General features: G+C 42.7%; 1 long non-coding RNA gene across 1 annotated transcript; it reads right to left on the bottom strand.

The window, feature by feature from the left end:
- Positions 1-9800: 9800 nt before the first annotated feature.
- On the bottom strand, positions 9801-10353 carry LOC121999999. Its single transcript, XR_006116882.1, has 3 exons — positions 10199-10353; positions 9963-10111; positions 9801-9875 (listed from the first exon to the last, which is right to left on the bottom strand). It is a non-coding gene; the product is annotated as an uncharacterized LOC121999999 (long non-coding RNA).
- Between the last annotated feature and the right edge of the window lie 10285 nt (positions 10354-20638).

A 20638-nucleotide genomic window follows, 5' to 3' on the forward strand; every position in this document is an offset into this window, starting at 1 on the left:
GGTGAGGAGGAAATGAAGAATTTATAGGGTGAGGGCCGGGCGGCCTCCACCGTCGGATCCAGGTCACGGGAATCAAAGCATACATCTAGCCGTATATTTCGAATTGCTTCGGTCACATCAAAATATCACGCTGCCGCCTCCGTATTCCGAGAGCATCGCTCCACGTGGCAGTCAATCGTTCGGAGCATTTAATGAAGGTATGATCAACCTTGATGGCGAAGATTGGCGCAGAACGCGAGGAGATCCGGTGAAGGCCATCACTGACTCATTCAAGGACATCTCTACGGCTGACCGGGCGGAGAATACCATCATGAATGAGCCGTTCGGCTAGACTCACAGTCCAGTCGGACTATACACCTCCTTCGACTAGACTTGAAGGAAGGCAAGTGATCCGGTAGTAAGAGGGCCCCCCTTTTCTTGCAAAGTCAACGCCAGGAAGTCAGGAATGCCCGCCCACCGGAGGAGTGTGGTCCGCCGGACGAGAGTGAGTGGTCGATGGACGGCGTCGATGGAATCGAGTACCGGAGGGGTCGGTGGCTCGCACTTATAGTTGGGAGGCACCTGTCAAATCGGGGTTCCAGCTCGATTAAAAGGTCATGGACGAGTGACCTTTTTGACCGACCGATCATAAGCACCCTGTTTGTTAGTCTCCACAAAGCACAAGTAAACCACTGCGGATGTCCGGTCGGATGTTTAGGTATCTGTCCGCTCGGACTACAAGTTTGGAGCAAAGGAAAAGGCCAGAGGATTTCTTTCTTTGACAACCTGTAGGTTTCACGTGTGTGCCATGCTCCAAATCTTGTGACAGGGGATTCTGCTGTCCCATCGAGGGCATGCTTTGACTGTAGCGATATGGGTCAGGTAAACTTTCTGACAGCCGCGTACCTAGGAAAGGACAGGTAAGCTTTCTGACAGCCGCATACCTAGGATAGGACAGAGGACACTTATGCACCTTGGTACGCGTGCCCAAACCTTTCACAGCTCTATATAAAGAACCTCAGGTTTCATCGACAGAGGATTCTGGTACGTACTCTGAGACTTCTGGAGCCACCTTGTTCATCGTGATTTACCTGACTTGAGCGTCGGAGGGTCGTCGCTGGGAATCCCCTTCCCGGCTCGACTTCTGTGCAGGATAGTCGGAGCATCTCGACACTAGTTGGAGATCTACATCAGCGAGCCTTGGAGCGCCACGTGCCCAGCGTCTGTTGACTTCTGGTTCGGACAGGATCAAATACTTTTAACCTTAGCCTAGTTCAAAATCCTTAGAAAGCATGTACCCATAGGACTAGTTTTTGAGCATCTCACCAAAACCTTAGGCTTACCTTGCTTGTGTTTGACGAACATAGAAAGGGGTGAGATGCATAGGCCACTTGCCTAAGACTTAAGATGCTTATTTCAGTGCATCGATATAAGTCGGGACGTTAAATACAAAATATACATCAATCAAGTTAAGTTTGAACTTAACTTGACTAACCAAGTGAAAGCTGCTATCTTTTGATAGTTAGTTAGTAACTAACTGGTTAGACATTTGATTTAATGTCAGGTTCAGGGGGAGAAATAAAAATAATTCGGTTTTTCAAATTGAATTTTTTTAAACTTAATTTTGAGAATTAAATTTTAAAAATCAATCTTCAAAATCATCCTACTTAAAATTGTGAATTTTTTTTTTAACCTCTTATTCTTTTTACTTAGTCTTTAAAAACTGATTTTTTATTTTTGTATTTTTAAACCATGATTTTGAAACTAGTACTTTTGAACTTTGAAAATTTGATTTTGGAAAATGAATGTTACAAAAACATTCTAAAAATATGATTTTACTTTTACCAAACTCCTTTGAAAACTAAAAGTAAAGTTTAAATTTAATTTAACTTTACTTTGAAAATTGTCTTGAATCTAGTTCTTAAAATTTTATTTTACTTAATTTTGACAATTTGATTTGAAAGTTAAATTTTACAAAAATTAGTTTTCAAAATTGCATTGTTATTGAAAATTGTGGAAATTAGATTTTTCAAAACTTAAGTTTACAAACTAAGCTTCTCAAAATCATTTTCCTTAATTTTGAAAACTGAATCTTTTACAAACTTAGTTTTGGAATTTTGGTTTTGAAAACTTATGTTTGAAAAGTGTTTCAAAGTTGAAACTTGTTTTGAAAATTTAAACTTGATCTTGAAAATTAGAACTTATACACTTATGTTTGAAAATTAGACTATCTAAACTTAGCTATTTTTCTAAAAGCTAAAAGCTAATGCTTTAAATAAGTTTTCAAAAGTTTAAACTCCCCCTAGTTAACTTGACATCATTTCTTACAATTTCTTACTTTGTCTAAAGTCTGTATTTATGCTTACTTGATATTAGTTCTTTTGATGAATGACAAAGGGTGAAGGTTAGGTGGTTAAGTTAGCTAAACCAAAATTAAAAATACAAACTAACTTAAAAACCCTTTAAATGCTTATTTTTTTTCTTGCATATGTTTTCACTAACTTAACCAGGTTGTCATTCCATCAAAAAGGGGGAGATTGTTCGTGCGGTTAGCACTAACGATTTAACCCAGGTTTTAATGAATGACAAATCAGTTAAATACATTTATCGGTGTAGAGTTGCGAGAGATGTACTGATGGATAAAGCTGAAACAAATGACAACACTGTTAGTATGCATAAAATCACACTACTGTATAATTGTCTTAAAATTTAAACCGTTAGATCTATTGAAGGAAGACAGGTTAAACGGAGTAAAGAAGCAAGGAGAGGATGAAGCTCCAACTCAGATGTCTGCAGGTAAGTAAGGTAAGTCACCGGAGGGGAGTGACTGCGAGGACGCGTTCCCGGGAAAGGAACATTAGGTGTCGATCCGGCTTAGATCCATTTCGGATATCTAAGTCGAGATCGTGACTAGATTCGGTCTCGGAAAGACGGAATCTAAGTCATACTCCTTTTGCTAATTCATACTCACTTTGCTAACACTTTAAGGGTAAATTTGCCTCCGGACTAACGTTTGTCTTGCAGGACAGATTATGCGGGAAAATAGGGTCCGGGCGCCCGGGAGGTAAATTTCATCCAAACTCGAGCGTCGCCACGTGGAGCTTGCTGGTTGGACCTGCCACGTCACACCAGGGCGCCCGGAAGGGATCCAGGGCGCCCCGAGCCTCATATAAAAGGAGGGTCAGAGGGGAGCTTCAGCACAACAACGAAAAGAAAGTCTTCCACTGCTTGCTCTGCGCTCCTGCGACGCTAACAAAGCTTCGACAATACGCTCCTTTCCTTGTTTTTTATTCTTGTCGATATTTGCTTTATTTCCATTAGCATTCCTGTACTTTAATTTGTAATTATTTTTGAACTGCTAGTGATTACCCACAGAAAGCACCCTTGTGTGCGGGCCTTGGAGTAGGAGTCGACACAGGCTCTGAACCAAGCAAAAACCAGCTTGTGTTAGCATTGTCCTTTTATTTTCGCTGTGTTTATACTCGAACGATTTTGTGTATCGATATTCACCCCCCCTCTATCGAATCTCACAGTCCAACACATGTTACCTGGGATCAAGTCCGAAGATTCTCCCAAAAACATGAATCTCTCAGGTTGCCTCACAACCCTCCCACTACAACGAGGCACTGTCTCTAGCTGTGTATCATGTGTGACACGTGTTGCAGTTTCTTGTGATACTTCATCTTGTACTGTTGGTATTAAAGTAGACGTGTCCTCTCTTATTTCTTCTAAAACTATTTTACTCATGGGCTTATGGTTCATTACATAATATTCTTCTAAAAATCGAGCATTGGTGCCAACAATGATCTTCTGATTTTTAGGATTATAAAATAAACCACCTTTCGTTCCCTTAGGATATCCCACAAACAGACAACTTCTGTACGTGATTCCAACTTGTCAGTATCTCCCTTCAGCATATGTGCTGGACTACCCCATATCCGGATATGATTAAGACTAGGCCTACGCCCATTCCATAATTCCATGGGAGTAGAAGGAACTGTTTTAGAAGGTACCATATTCAGAATGTACATTGCTGTTTCTAAAGTATATCCCCAAAACTAATTTGGTAATTCTGAATAACTCATCATCGATCTAACCATTTCCATAAGAGTCCTATTCTTTCGTTCTGCCACACCATTCTGTTAGGGTGTACCAGGTGCAGACAATTGGGATTGAATCCCGACTTCTGATAAGTAATTCCTAAACTCTCCAAAAAGGTATTCGCCACCATGGTCAGACCGTAATGTCTTGATACTTTTACCAAGATGTTTCTCCACATCAGCCCTATATTCTTTGAACTTGTCAAAGCATTCAGACTTACAACGCATTAGGTAAATGTATATATATCTTGAATAATCGTCTATAAAAGAGACGAAGTATTCATAACCACCTCTTACCTGGATAGACATAGGACCACACAAATCAGAATGAACCAGTTCTAACGCATCTTTGGTACTATACCCCTTGGCCTTAAAAGGTCTCTTGGTCATTTTACCTTCCAAGCAGGATTCACATGTTGGAAAGTTTTCCAACTCTAATGAACCCAAGAGTCCATCGGTTACAAGCCTTTGAATCCTACTTAATTAATATGACCAAGCCTTAGATGGCAAAGATACGTTTGGTACATTTTCGAAGGTCCTTTTCTCTTATTAGAGTTAGAATATGTGTTATTAATTTTCATATTTTGCTTTGTGGGAGAAATTGGATTTAAAGTATATAAATTGCCTACCAATGCACCAGAACAGATAATCACCTTATTTCTCCTTATAACCACATTGTTACTAAAGGAAACTGAATATCCATCAAATACAGTTTAGAAACTGAAATTAAATTTTTTCTAAAACTGGGTACATAAAAACAATTTCTTAAAATCAAACTTCTATTCCTATCAAAAGATAAGTAGACGTCTCCTACTATAATAGCCGCCACCTTAGTAGCATTGCCCATGTAGACGGTTATCTCTCCTTCAAATAGTCGTCGGGTTTCCTGGAACCCCTACAAAGAATTGCAGACATGATCAGTGGCTCCCGTATCTACACTCCAGGTGCTGGTAGATAACACCGCTAAACATGTTTCAACTACTAGAGCATGAGATATACCTTTATTGTTCTGATTCCTACGAGGACAGTCCGCCGTCCAATATCCTGACTGCTTGCAGATGAAGCACTTGCCTTTCGGCTTCTTCATTCCAGCTTTTTGTCCAGTACCCTGAGGTTTATTCACCTTCTTTGCTGAAAAGACCTGTTTCTTCTTCTTCTTCTTTCCTTTCGACTTAGAAGTAGAACCATTTTCAACATAGTGAATCTGAGAACTTTGACGAAAAATACCTTCTGCTGCCTATAGTTCTACCAAAAGTTTTGCCAACGTATACTCTCTTTTGTTCATGTTATAGTTCAGAAGGAACTGCTCAAAACTTCTGGGTAGCGTTTGGAGAATTATATCGACCTGAGTTTCCCCATCGATTTTTCCTCCAAGAACTTGTATTTCGTTTAGATATGCCATCATTTTGAGGATATGATCCCTTACGGGTGTCCCCTCAGACATGGTGGCTGTCATTAGCTTTCTCATTGCCTGTTGCTTAGCAGTCCGACTCTAGTGCCCAAAGAGTTCTTTGAGATTGTTCATTATATCATAAGCTGTTGATAAATCTTGATGCTGATGTTGCAATACATTTGTCATTGATGCCAAAATGTAACACCGCGTCATCTCATCAGCTTTTACCCATTTCTTATGATACTCAATCTCCTCTGGGGTAGAGTCACCGCCAGGTGCATCAGGGCAAGCCTCAGTTAGTACAAACTTATAGCTCTCAGTAGTAAGAACAATGTCCAGGTTTCTTTTCCAATTAATATAGTTAGGACCAGTAAGTTTGTTCTCTTTCAGTATAATGGCCAGTGGGTTGAAAGACATCCTAAGAATCACAAAAATAAACTTTAGTCAAGACTCCAAATTTAGAATAATATTGATTCCTCAAACAATACTATTTTAAATTAACCAACACCTCAAATAATCGTGAATATTGCATATCACGTTAGTGTGGATGTATACAAATTCAACATCTATAAGAGTAGGGTGTGACCCATTAATTTTATTATCTTGTCATCCTAACTTTATGACAAATAAAATTAATAGTTGATTTCACTTTGGTCACACAAAACAATAGCAGTGACTTCGTTGGGGAGGATACTATTGAGTGCGTCTAAGTGTATACCATTACTTGATACTAAGTCCATTAAATAGGATTGTGCCCCTTCAGTTGGAGAAGATCACACGCTCCTAAATAATTTCCTATAACTATCCATAAAGGAAGTTTGATCTAGTGATCCGCAACAAACCCATCCGTTGTGGAGGGAGGCACTCAGAGCCAAGACGCAAGCTTATTGCATCACTTACAGACCAGTAATGGAGACCATGAGATTTATTAAAATCCCTTTCCCACTTAATTATTTAAAAATGAGGATTTTAACCTATGCTAGAATACATCACATGCACATAAACATCACAGTAAATAAAAGCAATAAATTTAGAAATTAATTTTCCAATTATTATGGCTTCCTTCATTGTCTTTAGTATGCTCCAAGCCTAGCTTCTGCCATCTATAGCCACCGCCATCGGGTCCAGTTGTCGCATCTATCTTGTTTCTTATTCCGTTGCGCCTTTGGTCCTCCAATAGCACCACGCCTCGTAAAGATACTATCCGCGACAAATATAGAATTTTACAAATATTGATCTTATATTCCATAAGGAATGTACATGTATTCTAGATCGAACAAAAAATAAAATTCTAAAAATAATACAGCTCCTACTGTATTTGATACATACAATCATGCACACAAAATAATACCATTGACTTGTCCAAGGGTCCAATCACACACAATATTTAAATGCCATAATAGTTGGAGCCTACAACTAAAGAGTTAGCACATCCTACTATTATCCTGCCTAAATTATGTATGACATGTGCATAACCTATTTGAATTCTAAACACAGAGGCAAACCCTAGCTCTGATACCAAATGTTGGTTAGTCCTAAGAAAACGTACCGGTTCCGCTGTACAAAAACTTTGGTACAAGTATCAAACCTTTCCTTAAATAACCTATTCTGTTCATTAGAACTTAAATTAGGAATCGCAGACGGAATTTAACATCATTGATTCCAAATTTAAATTATCTGTTCTTAATGGTTTAGATTTGAATCGCAAGCAGAACTTAACACTATTGATTCAAATCCACCTATGTTATTAATTCCATTAAATATTAATTTCTAAAATTGGCTTCCAGGACTGCATGGCGAGGCACATGGCCTTCTTGGATATGGGAGCAACCACCACCGCCTAGTCAAAGCCTTTTAAGGAAAGCTAATATTTAATTTCCTTAAATAACTCTAGGTTAGCCAAAAAGAACAATCGAATCACAAATTTGAAAAAGAAGAAAACACAAACTCGAAAAATAAATTCGACAAACTAGATCTAATTGCCTCTTGTATTTAGAATTCTTACAAAAAAAATAACTAGTATGATGCGGAAGAAAACTACTAGTTATACCTTCTCTTTGTAAGCTAATGACCTCAAGATCTTCTGACGTATTCATTGCCTCGCCTTGGACGTCGTGTGGGAGACGATCTTCCAAGATGAACTGTCACGCCCCAGGTAGTCCCTGTCCGAAGAAATTTCGGCAGCATCTCCCCTGTACGGCGGACAATATGAAGCTCAGTATACATACATCTCCATACCTCGGCCACACACGGCCGGAATAATACAATACAAAAGAACAAGCCACGCAGTTTATATCAACATTCCACACAGATATAATATATGATCAATCCACACAGTTCAATAAGGAAAGACGATATAGAACCTCGACGATATATGCAAACAACCTACTCCACTACAACGAAGAAAACAAATCCACGAAGTAATGACAATACAACCGCAGCGGAAAACAAAAGTAGCAAACCCGAATGTTCAATGTGAAGTCCACAATACAAACCCACAATACAAGTATATAAGATGCAAAAGCAAAATATAATCCGACAAAGAAAATCCTCGCGATAACGGGGCTAGCGACTGGATCTCTCCGGCCTCAACCTAAAAAGTAGTAACAACGGGGTGAGTTCAAAGAACTCACTGGTAATCAATAGATATGTACAACATATAACTACCAAGTAATATCCTAAAGTGCAGTCTCTAAACCATAGGACCTCTGATGTCTCTAACAATATAACGGTATGCATGGTGAATAAGCGATAATGAGTAACGAAGCATGTGTCATTCTGACAAGAATAATAAGAAATGCATAACTGAAATAAACGTGCTCACCTGCGAGGCTTGGGCAACATCACAACATCTGAGATAAAAATAGTCGAGCAAAGCAGCATGTATCCTAGATGCATGTCAATCATATGCAATCACCAAATGCATCAATCATACGAATGCAATCCGTGCATATGATGCAATATGACATGGTCACCCCTGACCCAGTCACCATCTCACACACAATGGTGAGACCGAGTAGGGCTGTGACAACCGTGCACTCTATCGTCCTGAAGAGTGACCGAGTGGACGGGATGCCGGATACACCTATCCTCCTACCTCAAACATAGTGAGGGAGCGCAATGCTCTCAACTCCCGTGCGCGATGACGGGGACCCGGCCTGCTACCACGCTGCGGTCACACTACCCATGAGCGGACCAACGTAGCCATACACACCCTGTGCTGTGCCACTACCCATGCAATGAAACACGTTGTGTGCAGGCCTATGTAGCCGGCCGACGAGCTCAACAATAATGGAGTCGTCAATCGCCCAGCATGCAATCATGCGATATGGTGCATGCGGCTACAATATGACATACCTGAACATAGCCTCCTCCATATATGTGTGTGCCCAAAAGGTAAACGCGTATATATAACCATGATATAAACAGCATAAATCCAAAGATATCACATATAACAAGGATGTAAGTATCATGAATCGAAGAGCATGTATCACACATGTAAAGCAACTAATCCAGTAGAGTAGAGCACTATAGCTATGCATCTCTATGAACATATATACACATGGCAAGAGATAAAATACCCAATCCTGAAGTAACGCAACTAACAGATGAAGCATGTGATAGGTATCAACTAGCTAAAACCAAGAGAAAAAATAATCTACTATCTACCACTAGTAAGTATATATAAGCTACACATATCATAAGACATTATCAAAAGATAAGTCAAAGGGTACCCGCCTCAAATAGAAGGTACAATCCAGTCCTAATCCAATGTCGAGATGCTCGTCTCGAATCAGAGTCCTGTGTAAATAAATACATTTACATTTATTTAGCTAAAACACAAACAAATAGCTAAATAAATCCTAAACAGAAATTTAGGGGCAAACCCTAACCTATAACCCACCACCTTTCTAACGGTTAATTAGGAATAATTTCCTAATCCTTAGTTACCAATTAGATTAGTTATCTAACACCTAAATTAAATCCAATAGTTGATTAGGGTTACTTGTCTTAACCCTAATCATTCCATTTAGGTTAATCTAAGCAATTAGATCTAATCACAAATAACCACTACTAGAATCCAAACCTAAAAAATCAAATCCAACAATGGTTTACATCTAAGATCAAATCTACATCCAACTACTCAACCAATACATAAACCTTAATTCATCCACACTAAGATGAATCATCTAAAACAAAACACACCCTACACACCTTACCTCGATTCTAGTTGTTGTTGCTATTGAAACTAGAAATGCTGCTGGGAACCTAAGATCACATCCACAAGATAGTACCTCTAGCGCTCAGCCATGCATATTAATCCACAACACTCAATCAAAAGGAACAGAGCCTCCTCTCTGCCCGGATCGAGCTGCTGTCCACCACCAGAACAGCACAACCTACTGGAAACCATCTTACGGCTTGAATCAAGAACAGAAGATCCAATTTCATCAAGGCAACCTAAAGGAAAACCTAATTGAGAAGCTTACCGTGTGCGAAATGGAAGCTAGAACCCAAGACAGTAGATCCAAGCCGGCGATGCAGAGGAAAGGTCGAGGCTAGGGCTAAGACCTCCCTTCTTGATCAGCGATCTGCTCTCACAAAGCAACGATCCAAAGGCAAAGCACCGGCGATGGACCTAGGGCACGGTTCGGCGAAAATCCAGTGAAGAAGGATCAAGAATCGTCCCACAATCCTCAACAATCAACCGAATATAATGCCTTACCTTCGCGTTCACAGCTAGGGCACGGATTGGTGGTGTCTATGGTAAGATCGCCGCTGCCACTCGCTGTCGACGATCGGCACAAAACTCACCGGAACAGCAGTCACGGGACCAAAGATATACTGGACTCTGCCGGCTTCGTCGAGCTCCGACGACGTGGTCCTGTCCGCAAGAGAGACAGAGAGTAGGGAAGAGAGGGGAGATCGGGGAAGGAGGGCTCGGGTTCGGCGATGGGATTGGGGAAAGAAAATAAAGGAAATGGATTTATATATTAAAACATTTCCTCACTTAAATGGGCATCCCAAATAGGCCTTATCTGTACCCGGAATTAATCCCCTCAAAACTCGTCGTACGAGCTCCGATAAATTCCCAGAAAATTTCTAAAAATTCTGAAAAAATATTGTAAGGCTATTTCTGAAATAACCCTATCTATTTAAATTTTCCGAGATCTCACATCCTCCCCTACTAATAAAAATTTGGTCCCCAAATTTCGCTATAACTAACAGCAAACACTAAAATATAACCAAACAGTATAAATGCTGAAAGGAACTCTAACCCACATACCTCAAGTAAAAAGATGAGGGTATCGAGCTCGGATCGTATCCTCCAGCTCCCACGTAGCCTCCTCGTCAGAATGATGCTGCCATCCGACTTTAACCAGACGGACAGTCTTGTTCCGCATCGACGCTCTCACGGTCCAGAATCCGTACGGAACCTCCTCGTAAGTAACATCAGGCTGAATGGGAACATGTCGATCGGATCGTATCTCCTCAACATAGATACGTGGAATACATCGTGAATGCCGGCTAGCGAGGGTGGTAGCGTCGGACGGTAAGCTACCATTCTCCAAGATCCGGAATGGTCCAATATATCGGGAGCTAACCCCTGAGACCAAATCTCTTCACCCCTTTCGTGGGTGAAACTCTAAGAAATACATGATCACCAATGGAGAACTCCTGGGTCTCCGTCTCTGATCAACATAACTCTTCTGACGGTCCGAGCCTCGACATCTTCCGTCGATAGTGCGAACTAACTCTGCATCCTGCTGAGCTCTCTGAGGTCCTACCAACTGGGCCTCCCCAACCTCCTCCCAAAGGATGGGGGTCCGACACGGTCTACCATACAACGCCTCAAACGGTGCCATCCGGATAGCGGAATGATAGCTGTTGTTGTAGGCGAACTCCACTAATGGCAGGTGGTCCTCCCAACCGCCTCCGAAATCCATAACGCAAGACCTCAGTAGGTCCTCCAATGTCTGAATAGTCCGCTCGCCCATCCGTCTGCGGATGGAATCGCATCAAAGCAGTTTGTGTACCAAGGCCTGCTGCAGACTCGCCGAATCGGACGTGAACCGTGGGTCTCTATCGGATATAATGCTCAACGGAACACCATGCAATCGATAACCTCTCGACAATACAACTCGCTAATCGATCCGAGAATCGTCTTTCGGATCGCTAGTGTGCGGATTTGGTTAATCGTCAACGATACCCAATCGCATCATGGCCTCGTCGAGTCCTAGGCAATCCTACCACAAAATCCATAGTAATATGCTCCACTTCCACCGAATAGGGATCCTCTCAAGTAACCGGCAGGTCTACGTGCTCGGCCTTCACCTGGCGGCGGACAAGACATCTAGCTACAAAATCTGCGACTTTTTTTCATACCGTTCCACCAATAAGAACACCTCAAATCACGATACATACGGGTCCCACCGGTGGATAGCAAATCTAGAACGATGAGCCTGAGTAACTCCTCCATGACCGGGTGAGGAGGTACATAATCGCCTCGGAAATAAACAATACCGTCTATCGTCGTAAACTCGTCCGGAAGCTATCCGTCGCTAAGGAATCAGAATCGATCTCGGCTGGGCCTCTCGAATCCTCATCCGATCGACGATCGAGCAAGCATGGTAACAAGAATACCCTGCTCGTCCGTCCCCGCTCCTCAAGGCCCAACTCGTAATCCACAATCAAGTCCGTGGCGAACTCGATGAAAAGCTAAAGTCCTCTCGACTTCCCCGATATCAAGAACCACATTAGCTTTACCGGATGGTAGCTAATAGTACAATCATAATCCTTCAGAACTCCATCCATCTCCTCCGTCGGAGATTGAGTTCCTTACGGGTGAAAATATATTTGAGACTCTTATGATCGGAAGAATCTCAAAAGTAATACCATAAAGATGATGTCGCCAAATCTTCAAAGCAAAGATAATAGCGGCTAGCTCTAATCATGTACTTGGTAGTTCTTCTCATGCTCCTTCAAACGAGAAGCATAGGAGACTACCCTCTTCATCGAGCAGCCCAAGCCCACAAGAGATGCGTGCGTATAAAGTATGAACCGTCATCACCGAAGGTAAAACCAAGACCGGTCGATACCAATCTCGCTTGACTCCGGCCGGTCTCGCAAGCCTCGACCACATGAACTTCACGCCTTTTCGACGTGTCAATGGCATAGCAATGCTGGAGAAACCCTCAACGACGTCGGTAATATCCAGTAAGCCCAAGAAACTACGGATCTCCTGGATCGACTTGGTGCTCCCGACTAGTGATAGCCTCGATCTTCGAGGATCTATGAAATACCTCGGCTAGACACCACATGTCCCAAAAAACACCGAGGATAGCCAAAATGCACATTTTCTTTGAACTTAGCATACAAATGATGTCGTCAAGAGTCTCCGGACTATGCGAAGGTCTTTGCATGTTCCTCCTGAACATGAATAGATCAATATGTCATCGATAAACACAATCACAAACTGATCTAAATACTCCAAAAGATACGGTTCAAATCCATAAATCTGCGGGAGCATTGGTAAGCCCAAATGGCATTACCAAAACTCGTAATGTCCGTATACGTGCGGAATGTTGTCTTGAATATCGTAATCTCGACTCTCGATGATATCCGCACCGCAGATCAATCTTAGAATACACCGATGTATCTACTGATCAAATAAATCCTCAATCCGTGGCAAGGGTACTTATTTCGATAGTCACCGCATTCATTGCCTATAATCGATGCACAACCTCGAGTACCATCCTTCTTCTTTGACGAAGAGTACCGAGACCCCCGGAGATACACTAGGCGAATAAATCCCTATCTAATAACCCGGAGTTGGACCTTTAGTTCGTCCAACTCTTCTGTCATACGATCGAAGCTTTCGTCTGGTGGGTCCACGGAAGCGACTCAATAGCAAACTCCACTTGCCTTCGAGGAGGCAAACCTGGAAGCTCGTCCGGAAATACGTCTGGATACTCTCGGACCACTGGAACGTCTGAGAGCTAAGGGCTACTGCTGTCGTCAGTATTAATCAACGATAATAGAAATCCCTGACATCCATGTGATAGCAGTTTCTGCGCCTATATCGCAGAAATGGTCGATATCCCATCGTCTCTGATGCCAGTGAAATCCCAAGAGGGTTAGTTCGGAGGTCGAAATGTAACCACCCTCTTCTGGCAATCAACTGTGGCATGGTATGCAGACAACCAATCCATGCCAAGGATAATATCGAACTCGACCATTTCCAATACTAACAAATCTACCGTGAGTATAATGCTACCAAAATCTAACGGGCAACCTCTGACCTCCTGAGTGACATCCAAGGTATCACCAGATGGTAAGGAGACGGTCAGTCGTCGCGGTCTACAAGAAGGTAGTCTACCAATCTCTCTCATAAATGCACAAGATATAAAAGAATGTGAACTACCTGTATCAATTAGCATATCAGCAGAAAATGCATAAAGTAAAATCGTACCTCGGAAAACGGATCCGTCGGCCCGCTGTGCATCCTCTCGGGTGACCGCGTGAACTCGTCCAGTATCTGACGGTGGTAGAGGCGGTAGCACTGCCAAAGGCTGCTGTGTCGGAGTCTGAGCCTGCCACTGAGTCGGTACTGGATACTGAGTCAGAGCTGGGGCTATGGGCTGCAGTATGTACTGAACTGGTGGCTGGGGCTGTAACTGATACTGCGCCGATGGCTGAGTCAGATACTGAGGTCCAGAAATAGAACCCTGGGACTCCATCAGAACACTGGAATGCTCCTGACCGTGCATGCCATATGCAGCTGTCGCAGGGGGAGCTGTCCTCTGCTGACGGTGTGAAGATTGGGCTTTCGGCCCGCCTCGCTGAGTCCCGGACTGACCAAACTGTCCTCCCGCAACCGAAACTCCGGAAGCTACATGCTGAGTCTTCAGCGAACAGTCTCGGATGACGTGGCCAGGCAGTTTGCAATAATAGCAAACTGACTGTCCCAAGGAGCAAGCAGAAACCATGTGATCTCGGGATCCGCATCGGGTACAGTGAGGATCACCGGTGGACCGTGTCCGGTTCCGCTGAGTAGACCGGGAACGTCCAGATGAAGATCGTCCTGACTTCTGGGGTCGGCCAGATGCCCCAGAAGTACCCTGACCCGTCTGAGTGCGACTGCTCTGCTGCTGTCCCGTAGTCTGTGGCTGCTGGCTCTGTCCGGAAGTCCGATCAGTCTGCTTCCTCTTCTTATCTGCATTCACTCTCTGATGAGTAGACTCAATCATGAGAGCTCTATCCAGTGTCTCGGTGTATGATGACGTACTAAAACCAGACATCTTCAGCTGAAGGTGCCCGTCCAGTCCCTGGACAAACTGAAGCATACGAGATCTGTCATCGGCCACTAACTCAGGACAGAATCTGGCCAACCGATTAAATTCAGCATTATACTCCATCACTGAGCGGTTATTCTGCCGCAGACTAAGAAAATCCTGCCGAAGAGTCATCTGATATGCTCAGGGAAAATACTGACTCTCGAATGCCTCCCTAAATCTCGTCCAGGTAATATGCTGATCGCCTATGATGGAGCGCTGTGTGTCCCACCAGATCTCTGCCCCATCTCGCAGGTGGTAAGCAGCTAGCTCGGCCTTCTCCCACTCGGAGCGGGCCATGTAAAAGAATGTCCGCTCCATAGTCTCAATCCAGGACCGAGCTATGCTCGGATCAGTCTCCCCGCGGAATAATGTGAATCGACTCTTCATCGACTCGGCTAAGGCTGGGATCCGCGCTCGTGCCGCAACTATACCAGTAGGGATCGCTGCGGAACTAGGTAGAGCCACTGGAGCTGATCCTATGGGTGGTACTGAGGGATAAGCCGGAAGAGGTACCACTAGTGCTGTCGTATAACCTGGAATGGGTACTGTTGGTGGAACTGCTTAGTAGGCATAAGTAGGGGCTACTGGAGGTACGGTGGGCGGTACCGGATAAGGAGTAACCGGTACTGCTGGTGCAGGTGCCGGGTGTGCAGTAACCGGTGCAGGTATCTGGGGTGCCAAGTACGTAGCAGCAGGCGCGACTAGAGGGGATGTCGGGTATACGGCGGGTACTACTACTGGGGGAGGTGCTGAATATGCCGACGGTGGTACCACTGGTGGTACAGTCGAGGTAGGTACCTCTGACGTCGGAACTATCGGGATCTGATACGCAGACGGGAGTCGCACGGCAGGCGGGCTCGGCCCTAGAGACCTCTCAAGACTACGCCAGAGAATCTAACGGCCTCTTACGTGGCCGCCCACGTCTCAGTGCCGGTACACGTGTAGGTGACATATCTGTAAAGAAATGTTACCCAGATATCACTACAAGTATAAGAACTGAAAAAATACGTAAATTACCTAATTGTCGTCTGGAGATATCCTGTCGCTGCTTAGCCCCAAATAGAACCAATAAAACCGCGTCAAAATACCTCGGAATTCCGAAACGATAAAATCGACAAAAATCCGTATAATCCGAAATACCGAGAAATGCTTACGAAAGTAAGCCTCGTAAATCCGAAACCCGACAAGTAGGTATCGCAAAACTTTGCTCTGATACCAAATAAATTGTCACGCCCCAGGTAGTCCCTGTCCGAAGAAATTTCGGCAGCATCTCCCCTGTACGGCGGACAATATGAAGCTCAGTATACATACATCTCCATACCTCGGCCACACACGGCCGGAATAATACAATACAAAAGAACAAGCCACGCAGTTTATATCAACATTCCACACAGATATAATATATGATCAATCCACACAATTCAATAAGGAAAGACGATATAGAACCTCGACGATATATGCAAACAGCCTACTCCACTACAACGAAGAAAACAAATCCACGAAGTAATGACAATACAACCGCAGCGGAAAACAAAAGTAGCAAACCCGAATGTTCAATGTGAAGTCCACAATACAAACCCACAATACAAGTATATAAGATGCAAAAGCAAAATATAATCCGACAAAGAAAATCCTCGAGATAACGGGGCTAGCGACTGGGATCTCTCCTGACGGCCTCAACCTGAAAAGTAGTAACAACGGGGTGAGTTCAAAGAACTCAGCTGGTAATCCAATAGATATGTACAGCAACATATAACTACCAGTAATATCCTAAGGTACAGTCTCCTAAACCATAGGACCTGATGCCTCCTAACAATATAACAGTATGCATAGTGAATAAACGATAATGAGTAACTGAAGCATGTAATTTACAAGAATAATAAGAAATGCATAACTGAAATAAATGCTCACCGCGAGGCTTGGGCAATGATCAACATCAGAGATAAAAATAGTCGAGCAAAAGCATGTATCCTATGCATGTCAATCATATGCAATCACCAAAATGCATCAATCATAACGAATGCAATCCGTGCATATGATGCAATATGACATGGTCACCCCTCACGCCATCGACCATCTCACACACAATGGTGAGACCGAGTGGGTAGGCTGTGACACTGCACTCGGCCATCACGCCTCAAGAGTGACCGAGTGGACGGGATGTCCGGAGTACACCTATCCTCCTACCTCAAACATAGTGAGAGCAATGCTCTCAACTCCCGTGCGCGATGACGGGAGGATCCTGTCTGCTACCGCAGCTGCACACTACCCATGAGCGACCGGTGGAGCACTCTGAGCTCGCCATACACACCTCTTGTCGTGCCACTACCCATGCGGGAAACACGTTGTGCAGGCCTATGTAGCCGGCCGACGAGCTCAACAATAATGGAGTCGTCAATCGCCCAGCATGCAATCATGCGATATGGTGCATGCGGCTACAATATGACATACCTGAACATAGCCTCCTCCATATATGTGTGTGCCCAAAAGGTAAACGCGTATATATAACCATGATATAAACAGCATAAATCCAAAGATATCACATATAACAAGGATGTAAGTATTATGAATCGAAGAGCATGTATCACACATGTAAAGCAACTAATCCAGTAGAGTAGAGCACTATAGCTATGCATCTCTATGAACATATATACACATGGCAAGAGATAAAATACCCAATCTTGAAGTAACGCAACTAACAGATGAAGCATGTGATAGGTATCAACTAGCTAAGACCAAGAGAAAGAATAATCTACTATCTACCACTAGTAAGTATATATAAGCTACACATATCATAAGACATTATCAAAAGATAAGTCAAAGGGTACCCGCCTCAAATAGAAGGTACAATCCAGTCCTAATCCAATGTCGAGATGCTCGTCTCGAATCAGAGTCCTGTGTAAATAAATACATTTACATTTATTTAGCTAAAACACAAACAAATAGCTAAATAAATCCTAAACAGAAATTTAGGGACAAACCCTAACCTATAACCCACCACCTTCCTAACGGTTAATTAGGAATAATTTCCTAATCCTTAGTTACCAATTAGATTAGTTATCTAATACCTAAATTAAATCCAATAGTCGATTAGGGTTACTTGTCTTAACCCTAATCATTCCATTTAGGTTAATCTAAGCAATTAGATCTAATCACAAATAACCACTACTAGAATCCAAACCTAAATAATCAAATCCAACAATGGTTTACATCTAAGATCAAATCTACATCCAACTACTCAACCAATACATAAACCCTAATTCATCCACACTAAGATCAATCATCTAAAACAAAACACACCCTACACACCTTACCTCGATTCCAGTTGTTGTTGCTGTTGAAACGAGAAATGCTGCTGGGAACCTAAGATCACATCCACAAGATAGTACCTCTAGCTCTCAGCCATGCATATTAATCCACAGCACTCAATCAAAAGGAACAGAGCCTCCTCTCTGCCCGGATCGAGCTACTGTCCACCACCAGAACAGCACAACCTACTGGAAACCATCTTACGGCTTGAATCAAGAACAGAAGATCCAATTTCATCAAGGCAACCTAAAGGAAAACCTAATTGAGAAGCTTACCATGTGCGAAATGGAAGCTAGAACCCAAGACAGTAGATCCAAGCCGGCGATGCAGAGGAAAGGTCGAGGCTAGGGCTAAGACCTCCCTTCTTGATCAGCGATCTGCTCTCACAAAGCAACGATCCAAAGGCAAAGCACCGGCGATGGACCTAGGGCACGGTTCGGTGAAAATCTAGTGAAGAAGGATCAAGAATCGTCCCACAATCCTCAACAATCAACCGAATATAATGCCTTACCTTCGCGTTCACAGCTAGGGCACGGATTGGTGGTGTCTATGGTAAGATCGCCGCTGCCACTCGCTGTCGACGATCGGCACAAAACTCACCGGAACAGCAGTCACGGGACCAAAGATATACTGGACTCTGCCGGCTTCGTCGAGCTCCGACGACGTGGTCCTCCGGCGATGCGACGTGGACGCCCCCGGATGGAGATTTCCGCCGGCATCGGTTTGTCCGCAAGAGAGACAGAGAGTAGGGAAGAGAGGGGAGATCGGGGAAGGAGGGCTCGGGTTCGGCAATGGGATTGGGGAAAGAAAATAAAGGAAATGGATTTATATATTAAAACATTTCCTCACTTAAATGGGCATCCCAAATAGGCCTTATCTGTACCCGGAATTAATCCCCTCAAAACTCGTCGTACGAGCTCCGATAAATTCCCAGAAAATTTATAAAAATTCTGAAAAAATATTGTAAGGCTATTTCTGAAATAACCCTATCTATTTAAATTTTTCGAGATCTCGCAAGCAGAACTTAACACTATTGATTCAAATCCACCTATGTTATTAATTCCATTAAATATTAATTTCTAAAATTGGCTTCCAGGACTGCATGGCGAGGCACATGACCTTCTTGGATATGGGAGCAACCACCACCGCCTAGTCAAAGCCTTTTAAGGAAAGCTAATATTTAATTTCCTTAAATAACTCTAGGTTAGCCAAAAAGAACAATCGAATCACAAATTTGAAAAAGAAGAAAACACAAACTCGAAAAATAAATTCGACAAACTAGATCTAATTGCCTCTTGTATTTAGAATTCTTACAAAAAAAATAACTAGTATGATGCGGAAGAAAACTACTAGTTATACCTTCTCTTTGTAAGCTAATGACCTCAAGATCTTCTGACGTATTCCTTGCCTTGCCTTGGACGTCGTGTGGGTGACGATCCTCCAAGATGAACACTACCCAAAAGATTCTTCCTCTTCTTCTAAAATCCGGCCACCACCACCACCAAGGAGAAGAGAGCAAAAAGGGAAAAGAAAAGGGAGAGGGAGAGGGCCGACCACTTAAGGTTCTCCAAGCAAGAGAATAAGAATTGTTTCTCATGAAGCCTCCTCACCCATTCTTTTATATTAGTTGCCCAAGGCAAATAGGGGAAGAATTTTTTTAAAAATTAAAATCTTCCTCTAGCTTTTACTTTTCCCTTTTAATTTTCCTTTTCTTTCCTCTTGATTGAATCAATCACCAAATTAATTAGATGATGATTTATTTTTATAATTGGCCGACCCCTTGCATGGGCTCCAAGCAAGGTGGCCGGCCACCACATCAAGAATAAGGAAATATATTTTTTAAAATTTTACAAGAAGAAATCCTCTTATAAAATTTAGAAGCTCTCTTTCCTAAAGTAAGAGTTTAAAAAGGAAAGTTCTAAAAATTAAAACCATGTTTTAAAATTTATAACTTCTCTTATAAAATTTTCTTTTTTAACATGATGATAGAAAATTTTAATTTTAAAACTTATCTTCCTTTTTTTCTTAAACCATGAGGATGGTTAAAAAAGGAAAGTTTTAAAACTTTTAAAACTCTCTATTAAAACATGTGGCCTAATTCAAATAAGGAAAGTTTTGAAAATTAAAATCTCTCTTTTAAAACTTATAGTTTTTTACAAAGAGAAGATTTTAAAAATTCAAAAGAACCCTCCCTTTTTGAATTATTGTGGTCGGCCCCTTCATGCTTGGTCTCCAAGCAAAGGGTCGGCCCTTATAGAAGAGGATGTGGCCGGCCCTTGCTTGGTCACCAAGTATTGGACCGACCCACTTCTTGGACACCAAGAAGAGCCTTACATTTGGATGGACTTGAGGCTATAATGAAGCTACGACTGGGACCTAGAGGAGAAAGTGGTTTTGGCCTTCCGATGAGCTTGAGTTTCTCGTGCTCGCCCCGAACACACAACTCAAGTTCATCAATAATAACTCATTCCACTAGAGAGTTATTATTGCACTACCGCACCAATCCCAAATTACATTAT

The sequence above is a fragment of the Zingiber officinale genome, chromosome 7A (genome assembly GCF_018446385.1).
Source record: "Zingiber officinale cultivar Zhangliang chromosome 7A, Zo_v1.1, whole genome shotgun sequence".
Classification (NCBI taxonomy): Eukaryota; Viridiplantae; Streptophyta; class Magnoliopsida; order Zingiberales; family Zingiberaceae; genus Zingiber; species Zingiber officinale.